Raw genomic sequence first — 13,774 nt, 5'->3', positions numbered from 1 at the left:
GCCACAGAGAAGGACCCCTCCAGGGCCACCATTTCCTGCACTTCTGAGGGTGGTGGAACTACCAAGAGAACCCATTATACAGATCTTAATACCCAAGGAGGGTATGGATATCTTCTTTTAGATATTTGAGGCCTCGGTCATTTAGAGGTTATGTGAGTTCTAAATGGAACCCTGGCCAGTAATCTGGTTAATGCATTTTGGACCAGTTGACGTTTCCAAACAATCTTCAAGGGCAGCCCCATGTAGAGTGCATTTGTGCTGGAGTTTCTTCCTCCACAAAACTCTTCGTAATATATTCTGTAACCCTTCAGTGGCATAGGTCTTAGGACCAACTACATATTACGTTATTCACACTTAGAAGTAGCCACTTCCATTTCATAGAAAAAGCAGCTGAAGGCCATACAAGGTCAACAAAGGGAGGTCTATCTGTTTTACTTTTTCTTCTTAATGAAGCCAAGGCAAGATGGTAGCTGAGCTGTTACTGCTCCCTGAACAGAATTTCAGATGATTGTGGGAAGTGGTGTAATTTCCTTTGCACAGAAACCCTGGAAAGGAAATGGAAATGATGTCATTTCCCAGGGGCATTATAAAATTCTGGTTCTGCCATGCATAATATCAGCAAATCAGCATCATTTGCAGTTCTGGCACATTAAGAGGGATTTGTTCTTCATTCAACAGAGTCCTTTCTCCTTTGCCCTACAACTACCCCATTCCTGCTCCAAGCCTGCATGGCCCCATCAAAAGACTATTAGGTTCCACCAGAGAAGACATGAATCATGAATCCGCTTTGGCATTTACCAGCAGAACTTACCTTAAATCAGAGATGGCCAATTTCTCTATTCTCCAGGGCATTTTGTTCTCGGGACAGTTCTTTGAGGACAGCTGTTTATTTGGCCACGTAAACTGTCTCTCCATGATAAACCTGACACTTTTGAGCAATAAGTGCTTCACAGATGGGAAACAAAGACCTATGTGATATAGGACGGCTAACCTTTTTCCTTACCAGGGAGAAGAGACTGGCTGACTGCTCAGGAAGACAGGCCCAGTACTTTTTGATGATTGAGGCAGATGGACCCCAACTCCATGTACGGCTGAATCTTTTTTGAACACAGGAGGTCAATAGGGCAAAGCACACATGGTGGTATCCTCCACCTTTTTACCACCACTTCACACACACACAGCACCTGCTGACTGATGCTGATCTCAGCCTGTCTAACGGCAGGGCCGGCACCATTTGATTTGTTTTTTTTAAAAAAATTTTTTTTATTTAACATAATTATTACAAAATACAAGCAAAATACTGCAAATACATACATACATATATTTTTCAGATAAGCACACATATATATAAAAGAACAAAAAAGAAAAACGTATGAAAAAAGGAAGAAAAAAGAAAAAGAAAAAAGAAGAAGAAAAATTGGAAGAAGAAGAAAAATTGGAAGAATTTCTTCCAAATTTATTCTACAAATATCTCAATAATAAAATTTCATTGACTGGCTTCCATCACTTACACTGCACTTCCTATATACAGTTTAAGCAAAATTGTATCTGTCATTCTGTATTTTCCCCATACAATCTCATACAAATATTCTAATCAATAAGTTTTCTAAATCTTTCATAAATCTATTCTAAACACAACCAATACCTCACACTTAATCCTTGTCTACATAAATAATCATTTAAGGGCTGGCACCATTTGATTTGATCTTTTGTGAGATCGTCTGCAGGAGCTACACTGGCCATTCCTTGAGTTGGTGAGGTTCATTTGACAACAACAAGAAACTGAACCTTGAGTGTCACCAGCCCAGTCCTGTGGAATATTCTGCCAATGGAAATTCAGCAGGTATCTTCTGTGCCAACTTTTAAACACCAGCCAAAAACTTTCCTTTTCTGCCAGGCTGATGAAGGTGATTAATTCTCCATATTCTTGCAGGAGTTTGTGATCTATTTATTTAAAACCCTCATGAAAATTAGAGCAAATTTCTCACAACACACACACAATTTTTCTGCAGTTTTGACTAGCACCCCCTTTTTTTTGCAAGCAGTTTCTCCTAATGTAGTGCATTATGTATGTTGTTTTCACTAACATATTCATTTTCACTAACACTTTTATGCTATATATTCAGTTTTCTAAACATTATTTGGTTGGAGAACTACATTGAAAATTCGGATAAATGCAAATTTCTAAGGATGAGTGCGTTTTAGTTCTCACATTGTTCCGGAAACTGTGAATTTGATAGATTTGCCTTTTAAGGGTAACTGAATTGAATTTCCTGCCCATCCCTGTCCCTTATCTTTCCCCCTCTCTATTTACTATACCCAGCCCTGAGCAGAGTTGCATTTGGACAGAGCTGCTGAGGATGGAGAAAATAAATAAATAAACAGACATTATTTGGTCAGATTTATATGCCACTTACTCATCAAAACCAAGCAGTTTATATAACGGACACCTTAAAATTACTAATAAAATTAGATGCTGTAGAAAAGTTAGCTTATTTTCCCCCTCCCCCTGCAAAATCAGCATTTAATGTACATTATAACATAAATTTACATTTTAAAACACATGTCAGATTTACAGGCTTGCTTTAACAAAAACAAAAAGTTTTAAACAAGCACGGAAAAACAGCACAGCTGGGGTGCCTGCTTACATCAAGGGGCGGGGAGTTCCAAAGTGTAGGCGCTGCCACAAAGAAAGATCAATTCCTTGCACATGTGGAACGAACATTATGCTGCAGTTGCAAAAGTGTCAGGTAATAATTGTAGATTACATGTTGGCCACTGCCAGAAATCTAAATCTGCCATCCTAGTCACACTTACCTGGGAGCCATTCAATGGGACTTACTTCCAAGAAGACATGGTTAGGATTGTAGCCTTAACCAACATAACCCTTACATAAGATAATTTTAATGCCGATCAGGAGAAAAAATATGCATGCACTAAAATGACACAGTCCCTTGTTTGCCTTAAGATGTGTCTAATTAATAGGGGAAATAGCCTCTCCCTCCCTCCCTCTCCCTCTCCCTCTCCCTCTCCCTCTCCCTCTCCCTCTCTCTCTCCCTCTCCCTCTCTCTCTCTCTCTCCTTTTTTTACATGTCTGATGGTTTAAATCACAGGGATAACTTCAGATGCCAGGTTGCATTCTAATACAGCTTTCAAGTGACTCTGTATAAGAAGCCGTGGCTTAACAGGCTAAGGCAGAAAAAGTTGAGAGACATACACAAGTTCTTTCCCCCTCCTCTTCCATTTTGAGTCCTCTTATCTGGGAAAATGCTGCATGTTTGCTGAAACGGAGATGACAGGCGGACAGGTGAAAACAGCTTACACGTTCCTGATTTAGTAATGCTTCCCCATCACTTAGGACAGGTACTTCGTGCCAACGATTCCATGCCTCTCTTGAGCTGCATCTCAATGCATTGTTGCTGGCAGGCAACAGACGCACGCCCCCCTTCTCTGCTCGCTCGGAGCCGTCTCTCAGTGAGAGATACAGCTTCGGTGACACACTGCAAAGCTGAAAGCCTGGCGGCAGGGAAAGGTTAGGAGGAGATGGCAGCTTGTTTGGATGAGGCTCCTTCTTTCATCACTGCTCCACTGACAGGACCCGCAGCAATGTAGAATGATCCCCAGAATGCTTAAGGTAAAGGTAAAGGGACCCCTGACCATTAGGTGCAGTCGTGACCGACACTGGGGTTGCGGCACTCATCTCGCTTTATTGGCCGAGGGAGCCGGCGTACAGCTTCCGGGTCATGTGGCCAGCATGACTAAGCTGCTTCTGGTGAACCAGAGCAGCGCACGGAAATGCCGTTTACCTTCCAGCCAGAGCGGTACCTATTTATCTACTTGCACTTTGATTTGCTTTTGAACTGCTAGGTTGGCAGGAGCAGGGACCGAACAAAGGGAGCTCACCCCATCGCAGGGATTCGAACCGCCGACCTTCTGATCGGCAAGTCCTAGGCTCTGTGGTTTAACCCACAGCACCACCTGCGTCTTCCCCAGAATGCTTACTTTGGAGTAAATCTTGCTGAATGCAATTCAGCTGTTAGATAATCTTCCTCCTCATGGAACTCAACCTCAGATCCAAGTCCTCTCTCCACAAACCAGAGGAACTTCCATGGTCTTGCAACTGAGAGCCAGTGTGGTCTAGTGCTTAGAGTGCTAGACTCAGACCTGGGAGATCAGGGTTCAAATCCCCACTCAGTGTGGAAGCTCACTGGGTGACCTTGGGCCAGTCGTTGCCTCTCAGCATAATCTACCTCACAGGGATGAGACAAGGATTAAAAAGGATGGGAGTGGGGAGAAGAATATGGGAAATGAATGCAATGAATGAGTGAATGAAATGAAGAGGCCCTGTTACCACTGCCTACTGACTATATCACCTTGCTGACAAAGGCCCATATAGTTAAAGCTATGGTTTTCCCAGTAGTGATGTATGGAAGTGAGAGCTGGACCATAAAGAAGGCTGATCGCCGAAGAATTGATGCTTTTGAATTATGGTGCTGGAGGAGACTCTTGAGAGTCCCATGGACTGCAAGAAGATCAAACCTATCCATTCTGAAGGAAATCAGCCCTGAGTGCTCACTGGAAGGACAGATCCTGAAGCTGAGGCTCCAATACTTTGGCCACCTCATGAGAAGAGAAGACTCCCTGGAAAAGACCCTGATGTTGGGAAAGATGGAGGGCACAAGGAGAAGGGGACGACAGAGGATGAGATGGTTGGACAGTGTTCTCGAAGCTACTAACATGAGTTTGACCAAACTGCGGGAGGCAGTGGAAGACAGGAGTCTCTGGCGTGCTCTGGTCCATGGGGTCACGAAGAGTTGGACACGACTAAACAACTAAAAAAAACCTGACTATATAATATTATTACTCCTCTGTTATAATCACCCATAAAGCCAAGTTACTTGAAATAAAATCCATGAAATCTCCAACACAGAATTTCGAAGAGTTTTGCCTCCAAGGATGGCCCCAAAGGACAAATGGAAAATGCCGCAGTCATTGGGTCTGGAAGGGAGAGTCTTCCTTTCATTCCTGCATTTCAACCTGTACCATATGATGATCTGATGCCTCCAGCTCAAAGCAGCTGAGTTCTTTTCTTCCTGCTCTTAAATAGGAAGCTTTCTTTATTTATCATTGGCTTATTTAACACTGGACTTTCCCTCTCTCAGGCTGAGGAGTTTATGGTCTGAAGTCTGATACAAGGATAACAAAGGAAGAAGGAGAACTGATGTTTTATTCTAACTAGTTAGATACTAAAAATAGTTTCAAGGTGACTTATATTATAAAACACAGTATTACAATGTAACCAACAACAGGAATGATCACACCCAACTTTAAAGCAAAGTAATCCCACTTCTCCCCAGAATATTCATATATACTTCTTCTTCTTCTTTTGCCATCACTTGTAGCCAAGTAAGATTGTCTTCCATAAACACGGTTTTAACAATGAGTCCGTAAGTGACTGTGGAGGCCAATTCTGGATCCACACGTCCTTCCACAGTGGGGACATTGGTTTCTGGGTGGGAATTGATCATGGTGAGAGTTTGCCAAGTGTGCCTTCCTCTTAGCACATTTCTCCCTTGCATCCTGAGTTTGAATGTCTTCAAAGCCCATGACACCTTTGGTAAAGGCTGTTCTTCAACTGGAGTACTAGCAGGCCAGTGTTTCCCAATTGTTGGTTTTTATACTACATCTTTTTAGATTTGCCTTGAGACAGTCTTTAAACCTCCTTTGTTGACCACCAGTATTATGCTTTCCATTTTTAAGTTCGGAATAGAGTAGTTGCTTTGGAAGACGCATCACTTACACTTTACACATCACTTGGGAAGACAGGCAAACTAATATCAGTGTACTAGAAGAAGCAAAGATCACCTGTGTTGAAGCAATGATTCTTCAGCATCAACTTCGTTGGACTGGTCATGTTGTGTGGGTGCCTGATGATCGTCTTCCAAAGCAACTACTCTATTCATATATACACTCCCAGCTCAATGATAATTCATTTTACAGCCCAGCAGAAGACAAGTGTCAACCATAGAAGAGGAAGGACTTTATCTATGACCAAACAGATGTTAGTGTTGATGGTGGCAGGTGGGCTTTTTTGGGAAAGAGCTTTTCACAAATGGGAAGGGGATCAAAACGGAAAAGGAGCTCTCTTTCCAATATCTCCCAGAGCAGGTGCTCTGATGGGGTAAAGAGTGAAGATATGGGCATTTCTTTCAGTTAAGTAAAGTATAGAGCTTACTAAAACTGGGTGCTGGGTGTGACCAACATCACCATCCTAACTATGTCTAGTCAGAAGTAAATTGAATTGAATTTTATGGACCTTACTCCCAAGAAATTGGGGTTAGGCGGGCAGCCTAGGGCTTTATGGAAAAGGTGGAGGCATTCGAAAGGAGAAAGTTGACCTCATGTGAGTGTTTTGTGAGGTCATTCCAGGCATAAGGGTCAGGAAAGAAGGAAGGGTGGAATTATTTGTAGGAATAGAAGATTCTCAAACACTCGAGGCCTATCTCAGGCAGATGCCATGGCTATACACGTGTGTGATTTTGATTCAGTATAAATATAAATGAAACAAGTTTAGAAAATGTTTAGATCACTAAAAAAAAAAGATAAAAGGACATATACTTTGGGAATTAAATCTTTGTAGGCCTAGAATGCTGGACTAAATTTCCATTATTTCTATGCCCCTAGCATCAAACACTTTGCTTTCCAGACAATTTTAAGCCCTGAGAAGGCAATTAATGAGTCACTGGGGACACTATTTTTTAAAAAAAGTCTATTCGGGTCAATAAACCTAATTAACCTGACTCCTTGCATTTTGAACACTTTAACAATAATCAGAGCCAAATTTTGGATGCATTTTTTTTTGTTTTTGTTTAAAGAAGCAAATAGCTACTTCTATTATGAATTATTGGTGGAATTATATTGGTAGACAAGGAAAAGGAGGAGAAAACATTTCCCCAGTGAGGTGAATCATAATGGTGGCTCCCCTTGGAATATAGTTTTCAATTCAATTTTAATATGGACACTTCATATTTACAATGGCAGCACTGAGTATCAAAGTTATAATGTTAAATCAAGTTGATTTATGAGGGAGCATAACTTTTTTGATTTTTTTTAAAAAATCATATTTTTTGATAGCCCCTGTTTTGGGTCCAGACATGAATAAATGAATCCCAATTTCTTTCAGAATTATTATTCATTCTGCTGCATTCCCAATCAATATCATATTTGCTAATTTCATTGGTAAGCTTTATTTGTAATATATATATATATATATATATATACACAAAAAAATAATAATCACAGAGCCAGAGGCATCCTTGTCAGACTCCATTATAAAGCAGGACTGAAACATACAATCTTTCAAAAAAGAAGAATAAAAATCAGTAATGTTAAGAAAGCTTCTGGGTTTTCTTGGTGCAAAACTGTTTACATGTACTTTTACATTGTCCTAACTTTTCATTTTGATCGCCGAAGAATTGATGCTTTTGAATTATGGTGCTGGAGGAGACTCTTGAGAATCCCATGGACTGCAAGAAGATCAAACCTCTCCATTCTTAAGGAAATCAGCCCTGAGTGCTCACTGGAAGGACAGATCGTGAAGCTGAGGCTCCAATACTTTGGCTACCTCATGAGATGAGAAGACTCCCTGGGAAAGACCCTGATGTTGGGAAAGATGGAGGGCACAAGGAGAAGGGGACGACAGAGGACGAGATAGTTGGATAGTGTTCTCAAAGCTACCAGCATGAGTTTGACCAAATTGCGGGAGGCAGTGGAAGACAGGAGTGCCTGGCGTGCTCTGGTCCATGGGGTCACAAAGAGTCAGACACGACTAAACGACTAAACAACAGCAACAAACTTTCCATTGCCTTCATGAGTAATACTGACACATGTGAGTAGCTGTGTCATGCTGTGATTATCATTCCATGATCCCTGATTATTTGGGAGTAATCCAGGAAGGAGGAAGCAGAAGCAAGCAGAGGACACCTGAAACTGCTTTATTGCAAGTTGGCCTGTCTATTTTAGCTGCTCTCCAAAACAGGAATCTTTCCCAGCCCTACCTAGAGATGTCAAAGATTGAATTTTGGAGATTTTGCCATCACACCAATTCTTTACCACTGAGCCATGGCTCTCCTCTGCAGCAAGTGGAAACATTGACACCAAATTAACTTTAAAATGTGAAAATCCACAGGGAGTGTTTTTCATTGGTTGTGGGAATCTCATATAAGGAAACGGTTAGTTTGTGCCCAAAAACTGAAACAGGAGAATATTTAGCTTAGATTTGTCCCCTTATTTTCTGAAATGGTCAGAACCTTCACAGATTGTTCTAGCCCTCTAGATCACAGGTAGTCAACCTTTTTATACCTACTGCCCACTAATGCATCTTTCTTGATGGTAAAATTTCCTTATTGTCCACCGGTGCTCAATGGAAGGAGGATTCAGCTTGTGCCGTAGAACCCCCTACCACCCACCTAGAATCTGGAAATGGCCACTAGTGGGCAGTAGGGACCAGGTTGACAACCCCTACTCTAGATGATGTTCATATACAGTGGTACCTTGGTTTACGGACTTAATCCGTTCAGGAAGTCCGTTCTTAAACCAAAACAGTTCTTAATCAGAGGCGCACTTTCACTAAATGAGGCCTCCCGCCGCTGGTGTCCTTCCACTATTCAGATTCTGTTCTTAGAAAGAGGTAAAGTTCTCAAACCAAGACACTATTTCCGGTTTTGCAGAGTTTGTAAACCAAATCATTCTTAAACTGGACTATTCTTAAACCGAGTATAGAACTGTAACCTGCTCCAAGTACTACCCTGATGACCCAAGTTAGTAGTGGGCTGGTGTTCCTTTATCTTGTTGACTGTAATTTCTGTTCTAAACGAGTCAACAGAGAAGAGAGTTTGTCGTTAGCTTTGTGTTGACGCTATAGGTGACAGCTAACCCCATAATGGTGATGGACACATAAATACATTACAGGTATTTGTTGTGACGTGGTGTTTCAAAGTAGTGGCATTTATAGCAAATGTCCTTGTGGGACTGGGGGAGGAATTGTGAGCCCAACGAAGCTGGGAGGTGATGTGACATGACACAGGTATCTCATGATGTCAGCCTACATAATGTTATGATAGTTCAGATGGGTTGACAGAAGGCCAGTGAACACTTCTGAAATGGTTTTTTACATTGTGTTCACCAACTTAAAGAGACAGATCTTGCTATTTCAGCGATGCACCTAGGTACCGCATTCGAGCACCATCTGTCCACTGTCTTCTCTAAACAGGTGGTCAGAGTGAACATTTCCACATTGGTGTGAAGTGATGCATAGATTTGGTAGAAGGAGGCATATGGGCTGCATTTGGGGGGGGGTTCTCTCTCTAGAAATTAATGGAGTGTCAGTTATGAACCTTTTCTACCATGCTGTCAAAATGAGGATTGGCTTGAGACATTTTACTGCCTGAGGCAAATGACAAGGTGGTCATCCCCCCCACCGCTTGCAGGAGCTGAACAGACCGGCAGTTGAATTTGATTTCCACATTGGTGATGGGAGAGTGTCGTTTGGCATTTGCAAGGCAAGGTTGAAGTGTTGGGGTCCAGAAGAGGAGGGAATTGAGAGAGACAGGTCTACAGTAGAGAGGAGCCAAGGAAGGAGAGAATCTACTGTAAGTCGGTCTCTTCCGAATCAAAGTCCAATAGTGCAATCCAAACTCAGGACCCACTGATATGAGAGAGTTTGGATTTGGTAGATCCTGGTCTTTCCTGGGCTCAGCTGGGTCTACACTGGCATAAGTCCCTTGCCATGGCTGAAGCTGAGATACACTGATATAAGCCCTTCATCTTGGCTCAGCCAGCAGAATTTAAACCAGCATAATTTATACTGGCATAAATCCCCTGAAAAGGAACAATCTGGGGTGGGGCATGGAGACACTTATTCCAAACGCTGTTTATCTCAGTCATGTGACCTAGGACTGAATCCTCAAAAACGTGGGCCAACTATCACCTGCTGACTCCTCATTCCCAATGGGGGTAATTTACACTGGTGTAAACTATGACAAGGGGATGCAGGTGGCGCTGTGGGTTAAACCACAGAGCCTAGGACTTGCCGATCAGAAGGTTGGTGGTTCGAATCCCCATGACGGGGTGAGCTCCCATTGCTTGGTCCCTGCTCCTGCCAACCTAGCAGTTCAAAAGCACATCAAAGTGAAAGTAGATAAATAGGTACTGCTCCGGCGGGAAGGTAACCGGCGTTTCCATGGGGTGCTCTGGTTCGCCAGAAGCGGCTTAGTCATGCTGGCCACATGACCTGGAAGCTGTACGCCGGCTCCCTCGGCCAATAAAGCGAGATGAGCGCCGCAACCCCAGAGTCGGTCACGAATGGACCTAATGGGCAAGGGTCCCTTTACCCTTTACCTAAATTATGACAGCTTCCTATTTTTAAGATTGCCTGGTGAGCAAACGTACCTGAACTCCATTTCATCTGCCTGACTCTTGCCTATGTGGCTCCCCAAAACCCTTGCTATGTAGCTCAGTAACCATTTTTCCCCAGTAACCCAACTTGACTAACTGGGGGGGTTGAAATGTCTTGCTGATTTAAGCTGAACATGTCATCTATTACACCACACTGACTTTCTCACGATAGGCATGTCAACTCACAGTCTTCACATCGCAGGTGAGAAGTTCCTTGTCGCCCTCAAACTCATTAGAGGTTTTTCAAAGGGTGGAAATTAAACCACAGTGCCTGTGACCTGCTGGAGCTGGATTGCAGTTAATAAATGAAGTCAACGTTTGCAACTTTTACTGTGTAACCTACATTGCGGCACATGAATTATTTTCGGCCAACATGGCATATCTGCAAAACGAATGTTTCCAACTCCTGTATGATAAATTAAAAGAAACCCCACTCTTCAGACTTTCATGCAGCTAGCTGATTCGTAGCCTTTGTAAAAAGGGCTTTAGGAGATAAAATATGCCTGTGTTTGTTTCTGAATAATTCTTAAAGGGCTGCATCTTCTTTTGAGCTTGAATCATTGCAAGGAAGGAGAGTGGGGTGGTGGGGAGGGGGAAACTCAATACATTTCATATAAAATGAGCTTTCCTTTGACATTTAGAGGTCTCAAAAAGAGGTTTATTATAGATCTGGTGGACATTTGGATATTTAATTAAATGTCAAGTACATATTTGCTGTTGTAAGAATGAAGATGAAGATTTCATCCATTCATATAGTCTGTTTGTTATGCTTTGGGCTTCTCATGCACCCACAAAATTTATCAGTTGCAAGTAACTCATCAGAGATACTTACGCATTTTAGGGGTCAAAAATCTAATTAACCCCAGCAGTTCTGTTTAAAATGTAGAATAATGCCACACGAGTTCATACTGGTAACCAAAGAACCTTTTGGGTTCAATGATGTATTTACAGCTCTCCCCCTCCCTGGTCCAGTCCCCACCCCACCCCCGCCCGGCAAGCCATCCTTTAATGTTCTTTTCAAAAGATCAACAGAGGAAGACTAGAAAGGGAGAGCAGAAGCTTTGAGGATAAAGAAGTCAAACGACGCCGATTTTAGCAAAACCCCGCAAAACTTCATTGTGATTCTTCTACCGAGCTTAGCTACATGTTTTCAGGAATGTTTCATTGTGTTTTGAGGCTGCGTTGCTGGGAAAATGTTATCAGACTTGCCAAACAGCATTATTTATCAATACTGCTGCACAACACAACGGTATGAAAATCAAAGCCTCTTGTGGGCATATTGCTAGGAGAGGGCCCCTTTGTGTGCCAAGGCCTTGTGACCCTGCAGTCTCTCTGGAGTAATGAATAATCATGCAGAGAACAACATATAGGGTTTGGGGTTCGAAGAAGACCACAACTTTATTGGCATCCAAGTAAGTCTTCCCCCCTACAGGGCACTTACCAGGACTGATGCTCCTCGTCTTCTGGCTCCCCCTCTGCCAGATGTTTCCCAAGCAGTCTCAAACTGCAATGGGGCATCTCTAATCTCTGTTCTCCTCTGCACATCACTCTGCATGTCCATGGAGACAAGGGGGAAACAGAGCTTGTCACAATAGGAGAGGCAGCCCCCTCCCCCCCGTATTCTTCTGTAGCCTTTTGCCCTTTCTCCTCTGTTTCAGCGTCTGAGTCAGAACTGCTCCCTATCACAGACTCTCCCTGTTCATTAAAACCAGTTGCCCCTTCAGCACCCAACAACTCTTCCCACCAATCTTCTCCCTCTGACTGCTCCTCTGTGTCCCACCACCAATCCCTGGGCTCTGAGCCTTCCTCTTCAGAGGTTTCCCTTGGGGGCTGCCCAGCTTATGCCTTCTTGCCTCTTCATTCAGCCAGGCTGTGGCAAGTCCTCCTGCCTCCTTCCCAAAGCCTAGCTAGTGCTTGCCCAGCTTTGGGGAGGAGGCAAGAGGAGGAGGAGGAGGAGGAGGAGGAGGAGGAGAAGAAGAAGAAGAAGAAGAAGAAGAAGAAGAAGAAGAAGAAGAAGAAGAGTAGTTTAGACTTGATATCCCACCTTTCACTCCCCTTAAGGTTCTCAACCTGTGGGTCCCCAGATGTTGTTGGACTACAACTCCCATCATCCCTGAGCTCTGGCCTTGCTAGCTAGGTGTGATGGGAGTTGTAGTTCAACAACATCTGGGGACCCACAGGTTGAGAAAGGCTGCCTTAAGGAGTCTCTGAACAGCTAACATTCTCCTTTCCCTTCCTCCCCCACAACAAACACTCTGTGAGGCAAGTGAGGCTGAGAGACTTCAGAGAAGTGTGACTAGCCCAAGGTCACCAAGCAGCTGCATGTGGAGGAGCGGGGAAGCAAACACAGTCCACCAGATTACGAGTCCACCTGTCAGGGCAGAGTCAGAACGCTCAGAATCCCCTGACATGGTAGAGAGCATTTGGCAAGGACCAGAAGCAGCAGAGGAATGTGTTTCTGGAGAGGAGGAGGAAGAGGGCACAGTACAGAAATGTTAGAGTCTGTAAACGCTGGGAACCAGGAAGAAGTGACAAGTGAGCCGGCAGCCTCCCAGGCACAGCAAGGGTTAAGCTCTGAATTGGAGGGAGGAGGGAAATTTACATCAGCTCCTGCCAGATGTGAGGAAAAGAGGCAGGACCAAAGAAGGGTGGTAAAGTTCCTGCACTTTAGGTGCTGGAAAAGAGGGCGGAGGTCATTGGCGGCATCTGAATCAACGGACTCAGACTGATGGTGATTAGCTCGTGATGCCTTTTGTAAATACTTGTAAATAAAGACCATAAAAATGCCAATGGGTGTGAAGTGGTGATTGCAGTGAAGAGAGAAACTATCTCCCTGACACCACCACTCTTAACCACTACACCACGCAGGCTCCAAGGCCCTGCCAGAGTCTCCCGCCTCCTCCCCAAATCCCAGCGCTTCCCTTTGGGAAGGTGGCTTTGGGTTGGGGTTTGTGTCAAATTTTGACACCATATTATAAAGGTCCACCCCTGTCAGGGGGTCTGGCAGCAGGGCCCAGGCACCTCAATTGTTGCAGCACTGAGACGGCTTATAGATGGAGGGATTTTCTGGTCTGAGCCTCACTGGTCCATAGCACCCCCTGTCAGAAGGGGAAAGGCAAACTGCAGCCCGTCATCTCAGAAGGAATTGGTTAACTCTAGGAGCCGACCAAGGCCCTGTAGGATTTGAACCAATGGTACTAAATAGAATGGGAAACAGCCTTATTAGAAGAAGAAAAAAGACCAATAAACTGAAACTGACATGGGGACAAATAGAAGATGCTTTCACCCTGGTATGGCTCCCCTTCATCACATACACAGC

Source organism: Podarcis erhardii, assembly GCF_964252035.2.
Source record: "Podarcis erhardii genome assembly, chromosome: 6".
Lineage (NCBI taxonomy): Eukaryota > Metazoa > Chordata > Lepidosauria > Squamata > Lacertidae > Podarcis > Podarcis erhardii.
This window is presented reverse-complemented; position numbering follows the sequence as displayed.